Source organism: Rhineura floridana, chromosome 12 (genome assembly GCF_030035675.1).
Source record: "Rhineura floridana isolate rRhiFlo1 chromosome 12, rRhiFlo1.hap2, whole genome shotgun sequence".
NCBI lineage: Eukaryota > Metazoa > Chordata > Lepidosauria > Squamata > Rhineuridae > Rhineura > Rhineura floridana.
The window spans coordinates 28,201,794-28,217,881 of NC_084491.1; the positions used below are offsets into that span (position 1 = coordinate 28,201,794).

Sequence of the window (16,088 nt, forward strand, 5' to 3'; positions counted from 1 at the left end):
TGCCATCTTTTTTTTTTTTTTTTTTTTGCTGCTGGATTGAGAATGAGAGCCTTGTGAATGCCTAATCTCACATTAACAGACATCCTTAGGATCCAATCAGCATGAAAGAGAAGAGTCTTCTCAGTGGCTGACTCACCTCCTTTCATTCTGATGGGCTCCAATCAGCAGCAAACAGCAAGGAAGCATGTTAGAAGACTCTTCTCGGTGACTGACTCCCCTTTCATGTTGATTGGCTTGTAGGATGCTGGAGACACAGGGACCCTGCTGGGACACGGCTCCCCAAAAAGTAAGGAGTGTAAGACCCCCTGAGACCCTGGATGACTACACCCCTGAAAATATCACAAAAACTATGTGAAGGTTTTGAGTTCTTTAGAACTCTTCATCAGGCTAGATGTTACACTAAGCAGGAGGTAGGAGGATTGGCAGAGGTGGAGAAATCAAAGATTAGGCTAGAAGTTGAAATCTTCAGGTCTGGAGAGAACTATGTTCTCAACAGCTTCACAGACCAGAATTCATAAGGTGCAGTTTCCCTCATTATGAAGATGAAGCTTTGGGGAAAGTGGTACCCATTGAATTTCTATCTTCTGTGCTGTTTATTTATCGTTTATTTATTTACTTAAAGTATTTATAAGCTGCACTTTTCATCAAGGAGGCTTACAACATACAATGACACAATACAATTTAATAACCAATACAAAAATCCTTAAAAACAATAATAAAAGCATCAATAAACATTGCAATAAAAATCATGTTAAAAGGTCTGTCTTAAAAGTTCAGTTTTCAAGAGACTCTTGAAAGAAGGGAGGGGTGGTTCCTGCCAAACTGCTAGCGGTAGGGAGTTCTACAGGGCAGGGCCTGCCATATTAATGGCTTGATCCCTGTGGAGACCAACCAAACCTTAGGGTGGTGGGGAACCATGATAAGTGCCACCAGCTGGTAAAATGCAGGCATATAGAACTAGTGCAACTGTAGCACTCCCTTTGTTGTTGTTGTTGTTGGTAGTAATAGTAGTAGTATCTACCCTTTGCCAAATGATCCCAGGGCAGATCACAATAAAACAAAATACAATTATCTTAACCAAGACTGCAAGGCTACAAGAATGCAAGGAGGCTGAAGGATCATTCCGTGGCCCTTCCCCTATCTCACAAGAATCCCCCTGCCCTGTGGTTTTGTGTTAAACCACCATGGTTTTGTGTTACATCACAGTTACTGCTAATGAGGTTCTCTCTTAATTATGGAAATAGCCTCAGATCCTGGTTTTAGGTTTCCAGCAATTGGTATTCAGAAGCATACTGCCTCTGTCAGTGGAAATAGAACATAGACATCTAGGTTAATAGCCACTGATAACTATGTGCTCTATATCATGGTGTTATTGTGGCTCCAATCCTACCACTGTGTCTGAAAGTGATACTGAAAGAGTCTTGTTCTACCACATGCCTTTGGCTTCTGGGATGTGCATGGCTCCATCTTCTTCCCTGTGTTGTTTAACATCTTCATCAGGGATGTGGATCCGTCAGTCCTCCAGATGTGGTTAGATTCTAGCTACCATCAGCCTGAGCCAGCATGGCTAATAGTCAGGGATGATGGGAGGTGTAATCTAAAAATATCTGGAGGGCAACAAGTTCCCCACCACTGCTTTAAGGTGAGCTGATTGAATGGGTCTGCTTCAAGTTTTCCTTCACCCGCATCCTAGCCATTGTCCTATCTGCTTCATTGTTTCCCAGCTGCTTGGTGGAACAAAGGATTTAATGAGCTCCATCCAGAGAAGGAGACAGTGCTCAGGAATGATTGTGTCTACAGCCTGACTAATCTCAGAGCTCCAGAAATTGGCCAGGTTGTCCGTAAGAAGGGATTCAGTTGCACTGCATGGTAGGTTAATGAAAATGTGAGCCATTTAATGAACATGGAACAAATGGCCAGGCATCTCAGAACTTGAAGGCAGAGCAGAATGAAAAGACCTCAGTGGATTTTCTTAGCCATAAAATATGCCGACACAAAGTATTTTTATGGTTTTTACTTGTAGCATAACGTTAGGAATGTTGTGAATCCAAACGTTAGAATGTCTGACCTGGCTTTATTTGCTTTGCTTCCAGGAGGCAGGAACTACGGTGTCAAGGAAAGGAGCAAAAACCAAGACATTTTCAGACATTGGCAGGTGTGCATTCCCTCCATGCCTCGATACTAGAGAGAGCGAAAGCTTTTAACTCATAATTAGCTGGCCAAGAGTTGTGAGCTGCGTTATTTTAAACAGCCAGGGCCAGGTGTGGCTAATGGTATCAGGATTTGAAACCAGAGGGGTTACCGACACTCACACAGAAGCAGTTCACGACCCCACTGCTAATGTAATAGGTTGTTGGACTGGAGCTAATGGTAGACCCCAGAGCTTTATGGAACAATGAGTTGGAATGCAGAAATCAGAGGTGGCAGAGAGAAGGAGCTATACTTGTTTCTTCCACCCAACATGAACAAAATGCACAGGCAAGGACACATGTGCACACACACACACATTCATGTGGGGGGGTCGGCTCCAAGTTTCTGGGGGCTCATGAGCAAAGGCTATCAGAGGGCCCCTTGCCCACTTGCTTTCCTGCTCCAACCGCACACCTCCTCCCTCTTGGCCTCACCCTTTTAAAGTAAAACAAAACCTGAACAGAAAGATGGGGGTGACAGAGGAATCGGGCAGGAAAGAGAGAGAGACTGCCAAACCTCTGCCTGTAAGAGCATTGGGGGCATTCCTGCCATGGCTCTGGAGCCCTGCTGCCGCCACTGAGTCCCTACTGCTTGCCCTGCAGGAGAGCACACCATGCAAGGAAGCCTCCTCTTTCTCCTTAGCTCCTTCATGATCCAGCCTGGCTCAGAGCTGCTGCCGCTGCTCTTTCCGTCTGCCCATCTGCTGGAGGGCATTTAAGGGGTTAATATCACAGAGATCAGGAGGCAACTCACCTAAACAATCTGAACACCAGCACAGCCAAGTTGAGGAGACCCTGTGGGCTTAGTCAGGGCCTGCCCCAGGCATGCTGGGGCCCTTGGGTACCAGCCTGCCCTGGGCCTCTCTGCTCCCCCTCCATGATCCACGGAACTTAAGCATCCACGGACTGCAAGACAGGAGCTTCCATGCCGCCCACCATCCCCCCGCTAGCCCCACGCTTCACCTACCTTTCCGTCATTTTTTGCGGTGCACGCAGGTTTCCAATCAATCAAGATGACGACCAAGGTTTCCCTAAGGGGTTGAAGCCTCTACCACCATCTTTGTTGATGGCAGCAATGTGCTTGTGTAGCACGCATGCGTACCATCAGCAAAGATGGCAGCAGAGGCTTCAGCCCCTTAAGGAAATCTCGGCCGCCGTCTTAATTGATGGAAAATCTGCACGCCGCAAAAAACAATGGAAAGGTAGGTAAAGCAGGGGGCAGCGGGGGGATGGCGGTCCGTGGATGCTTCTGCAAATTGCGGAAGGAGAGCGGAGGGCCTCCTGTAGCTCCAGGGGCCCTTTGGCCAGTGCCCCACCTGGCCGCCCTTTAGAACCGGCCCTGGGCTTAGCTTTTCATCTCGATGGTATTAACCCCTCAATTTTCCCTCCACCCTTGTTAATCGGATAAAAAGAGAAACTAGCAGGGGAACAAACACTTCCTGTGCATTAGAATAGGATAGGGTTGGCAATAAGCAGCAGGTCCCATTCCACTGGGGCCAGTGAGATGCCCCTCTGCACCCCTGGGCCCTCTGCCAGTGCGCCACCTGGGCCACTGCTGGAGCCAGATGTGTGTGTGTGTTGGAAAATTCCATCAGAAATGGAAATGGAGTAAAAAATTGCTGATGTTCTCTAGATCAACAACTAGATCTAGGGCCTTCTCGGTGGTGGCCCCCGAACTATGGAATGCCCTCCCAGACGAGATACGCCTGGCGCCTTCTTTGTTATCTTTTCGGCACCAGGTAAAAACCTACCTTTTCGCCCAGGCTTTTTAAACATTTTAAATTTAATTTTAAACCTAATATGGATTTTAATTTATAAACTCAATGGCAATTCTATTTCGGATTTTTATCATGTTATATTTTTCACACTTGCTCATATTTTAATTGTGATTTTATTTGTTGTACACCGCCCTGAGAGCTTTCTGCTATAGGGCGGTCTAGAAATGTAATTAAATAAATAAAATAAAATAAATTATTCATCCCACGCCCGGAATGGAACTCAATCCAGCAAATATTATTGGTATTCCCCTGACATTGTTGTTTTCAGTCTGCAAATGATAAGTAATTGATGACTGTTTTTCCATTTGCATTATATTTCCTTTGCATTGGAATGAACACCATGGAATAATGGAATGATAACTAATTAATTACACAAAATTTCATCACAGTGGTCAGCAAACTTAATAACATCATTTTTGTCAAAAGCCAAATGGCAGCAGAACAGAAGCAGTGCTGCATGTGGCTAGCACAGGTTGAAGCTCCTTGGACAGCTCCTTGAAAGTTGGACTAAAACCTGGAGGGGATTCCATTGCCCCACTGACATAGCGCCACCAGCCATCACTGCATACACACAAACACACACACACACGTGCCATAAGGTACATAATGCACAAAAACACAGTGGATGAAGACCACTTACAAGTTCTTTTGCCTCCCATTTTGACCCCCATACACACAATATTCACATGTGTACATGTACGTGCACTTCCTTTTGTCCTGCCCCCTCCACTCTTCCACCAAGCTAGAATCATTGCCACCCTCTCCATCTCTACCTTTTCTACTGGGGTAAGAATGGGGAACCTCAGGCCCAGGGATAGGGTGGCCAGTAATACCCTGCCAAAAAAGGTGGCATTGCTTTGCCAAAACAGAGCACAAAAGAAGACACCAATTTGCTTTAAAATGTGCATATGGTCATTGTTATGCATAGGCGCACATTGAGAAATGTTGAGTATCATTTCAATAGAAACACAATCCATCTCACCAAAGTGGGGAAGGTACCAGGTGACTTGTGTGCCTGCCTGCTCAGTCTGCCAACCAGCTGCTGCTAACTTCAGCGTCAACGCTCACATTTTTCCTTTTTATAGTATCTGATCTTTAAACCAGACTTTGACTGGACACCCCTTAGACAGAGGACATCTTTAAACAGAGGGCTGTCCTCTGACAGTTCTTCAAAACAGAAGACTGTTCTCTGTAAAATAGGACACACGGCTACATTTCCCAGGGATCAAATGTAGCACTCTCTGTCAGCCCTCAGAACTCTTCCTAGACCATGCCCCCTCCCTAGGCCATGGCCCTCACTGTCCCTGCTCTGTGCCCTCCTTGAGTAATTTTGCCTGGTTGGAAGGTGTCCTTGAACTGAAATAATGGCCCTTGCTTGCCTGGGGAGATGTGTGATGGTGGCTAATGGTGTCCGAATTTGCAGGTGTTGAAACCTCTGACTTTTATGTGGCTGGGATTGTATGGCTGGAATGTAGCCCATGAGTCACATTCTGTGCATGCTTCCCACCTCCACTGGCATGTGGCCCCACATAGGCTGCCCATGACAGAATGTGGCCCTTAGGCTGAAAGCGGTTCCCCATAGCTCAGAGGTAGAGTATATGCATTGCTTGCAGAAGGTCACAGGTTCAATCCCTGGCATGTTCAGTTAGTCAGACTCCCTATCTGAAACCCTGGAGAGTTGCTTCCAGTAGGGTTGGGGAAGAAATTTGATTCCGTTCACATTTAAATCTGAATATATCCACACTTTCTGAAACAATATGAGAATTGAAATACAGCCATCCTTCGAAATCCACACTTATCTGAATTAGGAATGGAGAGATCTGTCAATTTCAGTTCTCTGTCTCTGATTTATTTCCAATCTGAAATTCAGTTCTCCACATTTCTGCAACAATTTGCAAATTTTTGTTTTAAGAAATCCTCGTGAAAATTCTCCAGCATTTTAGTGTGCATTTCCCCTAATAATCACTTTTTTGTAGACAGTTTTGACTAATATACATATTTTTGCAAACAGTTTCTCGTCATATAATGTAAGTTTGCATGTTATTTTCACTCATATATTCATTTTTATGCACACTTTCCTCTGGAAAATGAAAATGGACTGCCTTCAAGTCGATCCCGACTTATGGCTACCCTATGAATAGGGATTTCATGGTAAGCGGTATTCAGAGGGGGTTTACCATTGCCTCCCTCTGAGGCTAGTCCTTCCCAGCTGGCTAGGGCCTGCTCAGCTTGCCACAGCTGCACAAGCCAGCCCCTTTCTTGTCCGCAACTGCCAGTTGGGGGGCAACTGGGCTCCTTGGAACTATGCAGCTTGCCCACTGCTGCACAGGTGGCAGGGCATGTAACCCCTGAGCCACTCACTGCGGGGTGATCTTTAGCTGGCCCTTGACACCCAGGAGACATGAGCGGGGATTTGAACTCACAGGCTCTGGACTCCCAGCCAGGCTCTCCTCCCCACTTTGCTATACACTTTCCTCTAATACAGCCTTTCCCAACTAGTGGGCCACCAGGTGTTGTTGGACCACAACTCCCATCAGCCTCAGCTAGCATTGCCAATGGTCAGAAAAGATGGGAATTGTGGTCCAACAAGATCTGGTGGCCCACTAGTTGGGAAAGGCTGCTCTAATACATGCACTTTTGTAAATACTTTGGTTGACGAACTGCATCATACATTCAAAGATGTGCGAATTTTGAAGGACAGCTATGTTTTGGTTCTCATGTTGTTTTGGGAAGTGCAAATTTAATAGATTTAGCTTCAAATGCGAATTGAATAGAAATTCTTGCCCATCCTTAATCCGAATTTTGCAATGCCGTTCTCCAACCAAGCAATGTTTCCAGAAGTGTGCATAAAAATGAATACATTGGTGAGAATAACATTCAAGAATGCATTTTATTAGGATAAATTGTTTGCAAAAATGTGTACATTAGTCAAAACTGCATACAAAAATGTATTTATTAACAGAAATATGAGCTAAAACACTGAAGAATTTTCATGAGGATTTTTTTTTAAAAAAATTGCAAATTGCCACAGAAATGTGGAGAACCAAATTTACGATTAGAAAAATGAGAAACTGAGAGAACCGAAGCTGACAGAACATTCCATCCCTAGCTGCCAGTCAGTGTAGACAATATTGAGCTAGATAGACCAATGGTCTCACACAGTATATAAGGCAGCTTCCTAGATTCCTAAATACTCAGTGTAGACAAAAGTAAACTAGGTGGGCCAATGGTCCCACCTAATGCCAGCACCAGCCCTGTCTACCTCCAGTCATGTACACTGTCTTGAAGCCCCTGAGCACCCATCCACCACTGCTGGTTGCCCTTGGGGGCAAAGAGGTTACCCAGCCCTGGTTTAACCCTTCCCCTATGTCATTTTCCTATGTAAACTGTTCTGTGAAACTTCTCAGCCACAGAGAAGCAACAAGACAAAAGTACCTCTCCCCCTCTCCACCACTGATCGTGGCTTTTGGAGGCAACTTGAGTCAGGGAAATGTAAAGGTGGGAGCAAAGAGTTAAATTTCCTTCCCCCAATGCCGTGTCTGTGATCCAAATTCCCCATTTCCTGTGGCTGCCTTTAACCAAAATTGAAAAAGAAAAAAGATGTGGGGAGTCACGTTTTCCCACATAAAAGTTTGCTGCCAGGTTGCAAAATCTTCTCTGCTTTCCAAACGTTTCCTGGGTTGATAGGAGTTACTATGTTCTGATCACATCCTCTTCTCTTGGGGACCTTTGCTCTATTTTTTCTTTTTAATCTGCAAACTGACACGTAGAGTGTAGTCTTCCTGAGGTCATTTGAGCCACCCCCTTTTATCCCCAAAGTGAATTTCACCCTTTGACAACATTGTTGGTCTCAGAATGGATGAATAGGTCAGAGTTGGGGGGAGGGTGCCTTTATGGAAGCCTTGAAACAGATGGGAGAAAATCTGAAGCCACCCCCTTGATCTCCCTTCACATTTTTGTTGAAGGCCCCATCATCCCACATCTGGGCCTTGGCAAGCAGAGAACAAAGGATTTTTTTTTTAAAAAAAATGAAAATTATTTTTAAAAGAGTGCATGAATCCACCTCTCTGTGTGACATGGAACAGTTGGAAGAGCCCATTTGGCTGCTGATCAGCTGGAGATCAGCTTATATTTCCAAGAACCTATTGTACTTCCCCTTGGAGATTCTAAATGTTGTTTTTCATTTACTATACTTACTGGCTCCTGCTGTCAATAAAAGAAGAAAGGGAACAATGACCAGGTCTCAGATACCTTCCACATCCATCAGAGGTGGATGAACAATGAAGTCAACAACCTATGTTTGCAATCTACCAAAATGGATGCAGGCTGCGTTGAAGGTTCTTTTCTCATTACTTGAGTGTAGAAACTCCTCACTTGGAGCCTTTCCTTTGTGACATAGCATGGAATCTACCAGTTTAACTCCTGCATCCTTTGATTGCCTGTTTGAGTGTTTGCTTCTAGAGATGGAGAAATGTGATTCACATTTAAAGGCAAATTTACCAAATTCACACTTTCCAAAGCAAGTGTGAACTGAAAGACAGCCATCCTTAGAAATGTGCACATCTTCAAATTTTGCAGTGCCATTCTCCAGCCAAGTGTGTGCACAAAAATGCATATACTAGTATAATGTGTGCATATAAAAGCAGATAGTGAAAATGACATACAAACCTGCATTTACTGGGGGAAACAGCTTTACAAAAATGTGTGTATCAGTCAAAACTGCATAAAAATGTGTTTACTAAGAGAAATTCTTGTTAAAATGCTGGTGAATTTTCATGAGTATTACTTTAACTAAAATTGCTGCAGAAATGTGGAGAACTGAATTTCAGATCTGAAAAATGAGAAACAAAGAGAACCGAAACTGACAGATTCATCCATCCTTAGTGGTGAGCTTCCGATATGCGAGGAGATAAACAAAAGATGAAATAATAAGGAGGAATGGAGGTCATTAATAGGGCAAAAATTGCATGGTAATGATTTGCCTATAAAATTAACATTTGTGACAGACCCAAACAATTGAAAGAATAAATTAAAAAGGATTGTAAGTTTCAGTAAGGTTCAGTTTTATCCTCTCAGAGACTGTGATGTGGTGGTGGTGGGGTCACAGAAGAACACAGCTCCAGGACTTTTTTTCCCCTCCAGAGCAGGAGTAATGACTTCATCTGCTGGAGCACCAGGGGAATTGATAGACCTTCTTTTGCTCTGGCAAATTGATGAGGTGATAATGAGGCTTTCAAGTTTGTTTGGGGCAGAATAGAGGAAGCCAAGAAATAAGGAAAAGAACCAAGCAGAGGCTGGATACTTCTTTCCTTTTCTTTGATGGGGTTCCTGCTTCATGATAGCAGTTTAAATAGTAACATTCATTTGCATTTCTAATTGAAAACTAAAAGTTGCATTTCAGTTGGCTGAAGGTCTTGTTAAAAGCTCAACGCAATCAGAAGTACCCACCCTGAATTCAATGGCACTGACTCCCAGGAAACTATGTATAGGATTGCAATAATGCTGATCCTAAATAATTGGGCATCTACTACTGTATATATTTTGGAAAGTAGTTTGTTCACCATCCATTTGGTTACCTCTTCAGATACCATAACTAAATTTTGCATGACAGTTCCTGAGATCAAGGATTATGTTTTAACCTATATTTGGACACAATTGGACACCATTTTGAATCCAGGTGGTGGACTGAACTTTTCAAAAGTGTACTAATTTTTTGATTTCTTAGAATTTTCAAGCAACACCAGGTACAAAGCTACTACTGCTTGCATTTTTGAACTCTCCTTGGAGGCATGGCTATGGGGACTGTGATGATCAGTTCCTGCACTTCAAAATTTACCACTACACCACAGCTCAGTGACCCCACAAATCCCCCTTTGAGTGAAAGGGATGAATATTTCAGGAAAAAGTATGACTTGGATGGACTCAGCCCCTCTAAAGGGGCTTTTATAGTTTGGCTATGTGAGCAATCTTTTGTACCGGTCTGTGTCTGAACTCTGATGAAATGTGGTTTTAATTCCACCCAGTTCCAATTTGGAATGAGCTATATACAGCAATACTCAATTTTTCTCCTGTCAAACAAGTCCGTTCTTCAGGCTATGAATCATATTTTCTGGCACCAATCCCTCAAGGTTTCTTTTTCTTCAAGATTCATCACAAAACATCACCCTCCAGTTATAGGTCCCAATTTCCTTCCTCATCCCTCACCTGCATATTTTTCTATTAACTCCAGAGTGAATGCTTGACACCCCACTTTGTAAAAAATATATACTATAAAGGATCCTCTACTCCATAAAACTGGAACTGATCTCACAACAGAGGGGATGTATGACCTTGTGTGTGACCTTGAGACCCTTCACTTGGGTGCATGTTATACTGAGATCAGAGATGGAAAGATCTGTCAATTTCAGTTCTCTCAGTTTCTCATTTTTCTAATATTTAATTCAGTTCTCCAATTTGCAACTTTTTTAAAAAATAAGGGATAAGATAAGAAACGTTGAATCCCCTTTGGCCAAACCAGGAGCTCATAGGACAGAGATGGAGAACCTGTGACTTTTCAGATGTTGTTGGACTACAGCATTCATAATTCCTGATCATTGGCCATGCTGGCTGGGGCTGATGGGAGACGGAGTCCAACAACATCTGGAGGGCTAGATGTTGCTGGACTCCATCTCCCATCAGCCCCAGCCAGCATGGCCAATGATCAGGAATTATGAACGTGGAGGGGCACAGGTTTCTTATGTCTGTCACAGTGAGAAAGGCCTGCTCTGCTTGGAACAAGAGGGAAAAGAAGGGGTAATAGGTCAGTCAATACTCCCCACACACAAACACACACAGAGGTTTAAAAGAGACAGAACCCAGACTGTTTGACATTCTGATTATCATCTAGCTCCTCCAGTCTCAATTACTCTCCCAACCTCCATAGTTTAGATCAAAGTGTTTTAGAGCCAAGCCATCCTTGTGACAGTCATTCAGCATTCTCAGGGACCTTGTTGAGTGACAAATGAAGGTAAATGAAGCTAAATAGCTTCAACTTGATGAGACATGACACAAGCATTTGCACTTGGAGAAGGCATTTCCCCTGAAATTCAGGGAGAAGCTGAGAAGTAGCTGAGAGCCTGGATTTGCTTTCTCCTTTTTCTGGAACTCTAAGGAAACTATCTTGCCTTTGACTTTGACCGCTGCAGTCAGCGAACTCTTTCCACATGGACTTGCCTGCCAGAAGATAACCAGCTCCTTGCAGATGGTTTTGGAGGTGGTTCTAAATTCATCCAAAGGTCAGATCAGGCTTCATTGTTGCCTCAGGAAAACTGCAGAGACCAGAACTCACCAAACACTCCCTTGTACCTACTCCATGCAAGGGAAGATGAGCCAGGGTGTGGAATATGAGGCTTGGAATGTCTTCCCAATTCTTCCTTTGAAGGTGAAACACCTGATGTCATATGATGCCTGGTGACTGACAGGTGGGCAGCCTTTCCCACCTGTTAAAGTGGCCTGCAGGATGGGGGGGGGAGATCTGGATCTGTGCTGCCAGCCAGATCCACTTTCCCACTCCTGTTTAAGATTGTAAGCCTGTGGGCAGAGACTGTCTTCTCATTAAGGATGGACAGATCTGTCAGTTTTGGCTTCTCATTTTTCAGACCTTAAATTCAGTTCTCCACATTTTAATTTGCTATTTCATTTGTCAGCATTTCAGTGTGAATTTCTCCTAAGATACACATTTTTGTCTGCAGGTTTTAACAAATAGACACATTTTTGCAAACAATTTCTCCTAATAAAATGCATTTTGGTATGTTAAGTTCACTAATATGTGCATTGTAATGCACACTATCCCCTAATATATGCATTTTTCTACAAAGTGGTTGGAGAAGTGCACCGCAAGATTTAGAGATGTGCAGATTGTGGAGGATAATTGCGTTTTTGTTTGCACGTTGGCCTCCTAGGAGGAAGGGCGGGATATAAATTTCATAAATAAATAAATACATAATATTGGGTTTGAGAAGTGTGAGTTGGGTAGCTGCTCATGAACATGCAAACAAAATTGAATCTCTCCCTCATTCCTACTTCTCAATGATATTTTTAAGCTGCTCTGGGAGCCCTTTGTGGTTGGCGATTGGGATAAAAATTCTACTACTACTACTACTACTAATACAGTGACTGCTACTACTACAACTGCTACTAATAACAACAACAACAACTAGCCACTAATTATTGTATTCACTGTACCCTTGATTCGCTGCAAATGAATTAACAAGAAAGGATTGGAATCTTCAGTTTTTCAGTATCCAATCCTTTACTCCTGGGCTGAATGTTTATTCAGTAGAAAAGCTTGGGAATGATGAAACAAAATTTGGTTGCTATTAATGAAGAGGGCCGCCAGGTCCATTTCCCCTCAGCCAAGAAGCAGAGCTCCATGCTTGCCATCCAAAACCGGACGGGGTTTCTCATCACACCCACATTTCAAACTTCTCTTTTTCAGTTCCTCCTACAACATGAACTCCTCAATCGGTGGCTGTGCCGTTTGGGAAGGGTGTGGTTCAGCGTGTAACATGGCTCAGTGGGGAAAGAAAGGGGAAGAGGGAGGCACCGAGAACAATTTCCTTTCCCCAAACAACCCCATGGCCAGATTTTGCCAGTCATAAATTTATCTGTTGCAAAAAAAACACAAAAAACAAAACCCCTCTCTAGCTCTGATCAGTCATTATTGCAACGGGGAAGGGCAGTAGCTCAGTGGCAGAGCATCTGCCTTGCACGCAGAAGATCCCAGGTTCAGTCCCTGCCATCGCCTGGTAGGGCTGAGAGAGACTCCTGCCTGAAACCTTGGAGAGCCACTGCCAGTCAGTGTCGACATTGCCAAGCTAGATGGGCCAGTGGTCTGACTCAGTATAAGGCAGCTTTCTATGTTCCAAACTGGAAAGTCTGCATGTGTGTGTGGGGGGGGGGGTTTAGGAGCGTGTTAGCTCTGTCCCCGTACCTTGTACTATTCATGAATTCAAGGGGAACTGTCAACAGCATGGAACCCTCCTGTACCTGTGGAGGCTTCAGCATAATGTAGAGCCACAGACAATCAGAAAAAGTAGAAACAGGCTCCCCACCTGAGACGCTCACCTTTGAACTTGCGGAGGGTGACAGTAATTCACGGGCACAGCTAGCACACTTGTCCCTGGCCCCCTGCACCACCCTGCCACCCTCCACAGATGTGGATGTTGCAGCTTGCAACAATGCCTGAATAGGTCTTCACTGGAAGGCAAAAGGCAGATTTGAAAAAGAAAATGCCAAGATGAGAAAGTGCAAAGAGCCCACATCTGGGGGGGGGGAAATCATTATAAATGCCACAAACCAAGCTTTCAGACAGCCACTTGCTAGTTTGCTACCACTTACATTGAGAAGAGATCCTCCCTCCCCATTGCATTTCACTGGTACTGAAGCAGAGGCATCTTTATGTAGAAATGGCTGTTGCTAGTCAGCAGAGAAACCCACAGCTTGCTCTGCTTATATAACTGGAGCTGAAGCAATTTGGGGGTGGGGTAGAAATCTAAGATTCTCACACTTTTGAGGTTGTGTGTCTCACAATCCAGTTATCTCCACCTCTGAATGTCAAGTCTGCTATTTAAATTCCATACTGAGCATAGGGCAAGCAGCCCTCCTCATGAAAAGAGGGTCAGAAAGGTTAGAGTTTTGTTCTGTTTTGTTGCAGCCTATGAAAGGCATGGGGATGAACAAGAGAATGAGTTGTAGTTATAGAAAATCATGATCAGTTTGAGAAAGGGGACATGGACATGCTAACCTCTAGATGTTGTGGACTTCAACTCCCCTTATTCCTGACCAAGTTGGCTAATCCATAACACCCCTCACAAAGCTACGATCCCCAGAAGAGGGGCTGACTGTTCAACCACTCTGGCCACTGAAGCTCTGTCAGAGGAATAGGAGTCTCCTCTCAGCACTCTTCACAAACTATACTTCCCAAGATTCTTTGGGGGAAGCCATGACTGTCTAAAGTGAAATACAGGTCTGGATGTGGGTGTGGCCACCTGATTAGCCAAGCCAAACAGCTGTGAGTCTGGCTTTTTGAACACTGACAGTTGGTTCTTACTGAGCATGCTCAATATTATCATTGAGTTCAATGTAAAAATTCTTAAATTAATTAAAAATCATCCAGGCATTCTTTTTAACTTTTAAACTGTCGAAGATGAAGGTCAGAGTATGGGGTAAAGTCAGTAATAGGATTACAGGTACTCTGTGAACATGGCTGATTTTTAATTAATTTCAACAAATTATGAAATTACTGACAAAAAAGATTTTTTCTGGATTTCCCCCCTCTTGTTTTACACTTTGAACTCTCGATTTTCTCTGAGTGTTTTGTGTATTGCCATGAAAACTTACAGGGTTGTTAAGCAAACGTTTCTGAGTTCAGGACTATAAGTTTTGTAAGGTTTTCTTTTGAAATGAGCTTACGGGAAGCATCAGAATGGCATGGGGTATTTTCAATTCAACATTGCAGAATGCGAAAAATCCATGCTGACTATAGAATACAGCCACTCTCATGGCTGTATATTATATCTCACAGAATATAGGAAAAGCCTAGGGTGGCCAAATGTCCTACTTTACACAAGACAGAACTCTATTTGGCGGCTTTTCCTATTTGAGGGGCTCTCTGGTCCAAGACCAGTGTAAAGATCACCCTAAGAAGGGAGAACAGGAGGGGGCTTGAAGTTGCCTATATACAGCCCTGGACAGGAGACTGGGCTGGCACACACTCGGTCACAGTGTTACCTGCTATGGTGAGGTGGGCTGTATTTTGTATCTCTCAAAGGGGCAGTGCAAAAAATCCCCAAAGTTTCTTTGCTTATGGGGGAAGGGCTGCAGCGGACCGGTAGAGGATCTGCTTTGCGTGGCACTTGTCCCAAGTTCAATCCCTGGCGCCTCTGGGTAGGGCTGAGAGACAACCTAGTTTGGAATCCTAGAGAGCCACTGCCTGTCAGTATAAACAATACTGGGCTAGGTGGCCTAATGGTCTGACTCAGTATAAGGCACCTTCCTAGATTCCTATAGTTGCTGTGGGTGCTTACCATTTGAAACAGCTTCTTAACTTTTTTTTCTGGCAACATTTATATGGCCATGGCTTGCAGCATCAGTGATGGCAGAACATCTCACAGCATCAAAGTTAAGAAGCCAATGAGGGATGGAATGATCCATCAATTTCGGTTCTCTCAGATTCTCATTTCATTTCTCTACATTTTTGCAACAATTTGCGATTTCTTAAGAACAAATTCTCATGAAAATTCTTCAGCGTTTTAGCACAAATTTCTCCATTTTTGTTTGCAGTTTTGACTAGTGTGCAAACTTTTGCAAGCAATTTGTCATAATATAATGCATTTCTGTATGTTATTTTCACCAGTGTATTCATTTTGTGCAGATTTTCTCCCAATATGTGCATTTTTGTAAACACTGCTTGGAGAATTGTATCGCAAAATTCTTATGTGTGAATTTCAAAGGATGGCTGTGTTTCAGTTCTCATATTGTTTTGGAAAGTGAGAATTTGTTAAATTTGTCTTTAAATGTGAACTGAATCAAATTTCTCTCCCATACCTACAGCCAATGCTAGCAAACTTAAGCCTGCCCACCCCAATTTCCTTTTTTTTACTTTTCATGCCCCATGTGAAAAATGAGCTTTCCAAAGTCTCTGTCTATGAATACGAGAAGCAGTTCTGATCAACCCAAGACAGATCCTTGCCCCAAGAAGCTTACAGTCTATGGGACTGTTAACATAAGGAGGGAAAAGAAGGAGGCACGGGCAGGAGAAAAACCTAAATTTAGTTCTTTCACATGGATTTTACTGCCATTAATATTGGGTTGAGTCCAACAAAGTTCTACTCAGAGCAGACCCATTGACATTAATGAACATAGGTTAGTCATGTTCATTAACTTCAAAGGGTCTACTCTGAGCAAAATTAGCACTGGATGCAACCCATCATCTCCCACTGACTACAGCTTCTCTGGCTAAGTACAAGGATTAACTCAGGGGTAGCCAATGTGGTCCCTCCAGATACTATGGACTACAGCTCCATCATCCCTGAACATTGGCCATGTTGGCTGGGGCTGATGAGAGTTGTAGTCTAAAACA

The 16,088-nt window shown here is 43.6% G+C and overlaps 1 long non-coding RNA gene across 1 annotated transcript in view; it reads right to left on the reverse strand.

Annotated features, from left to right (window-relative positions):
• The window catches only part of LOC133368427 (uncharacterized), a 37,453-nt gene extending 24,033 nt beyond the window's left edge, over positions 1-13,420 (reverse strand). The window contains exon 1 of the long non-coding RNA XR_009758637.1: positions 13,346-13,420. This is a non-coding gene — a long non-coding RNA (uncharacterized LOC133368427). The remainder of the gene's footprint in view (positions 1-13,345) is intronic.
• Between the last annotated feature and the right edge of the window lie 2,668 nt (positions 13,421-16,088).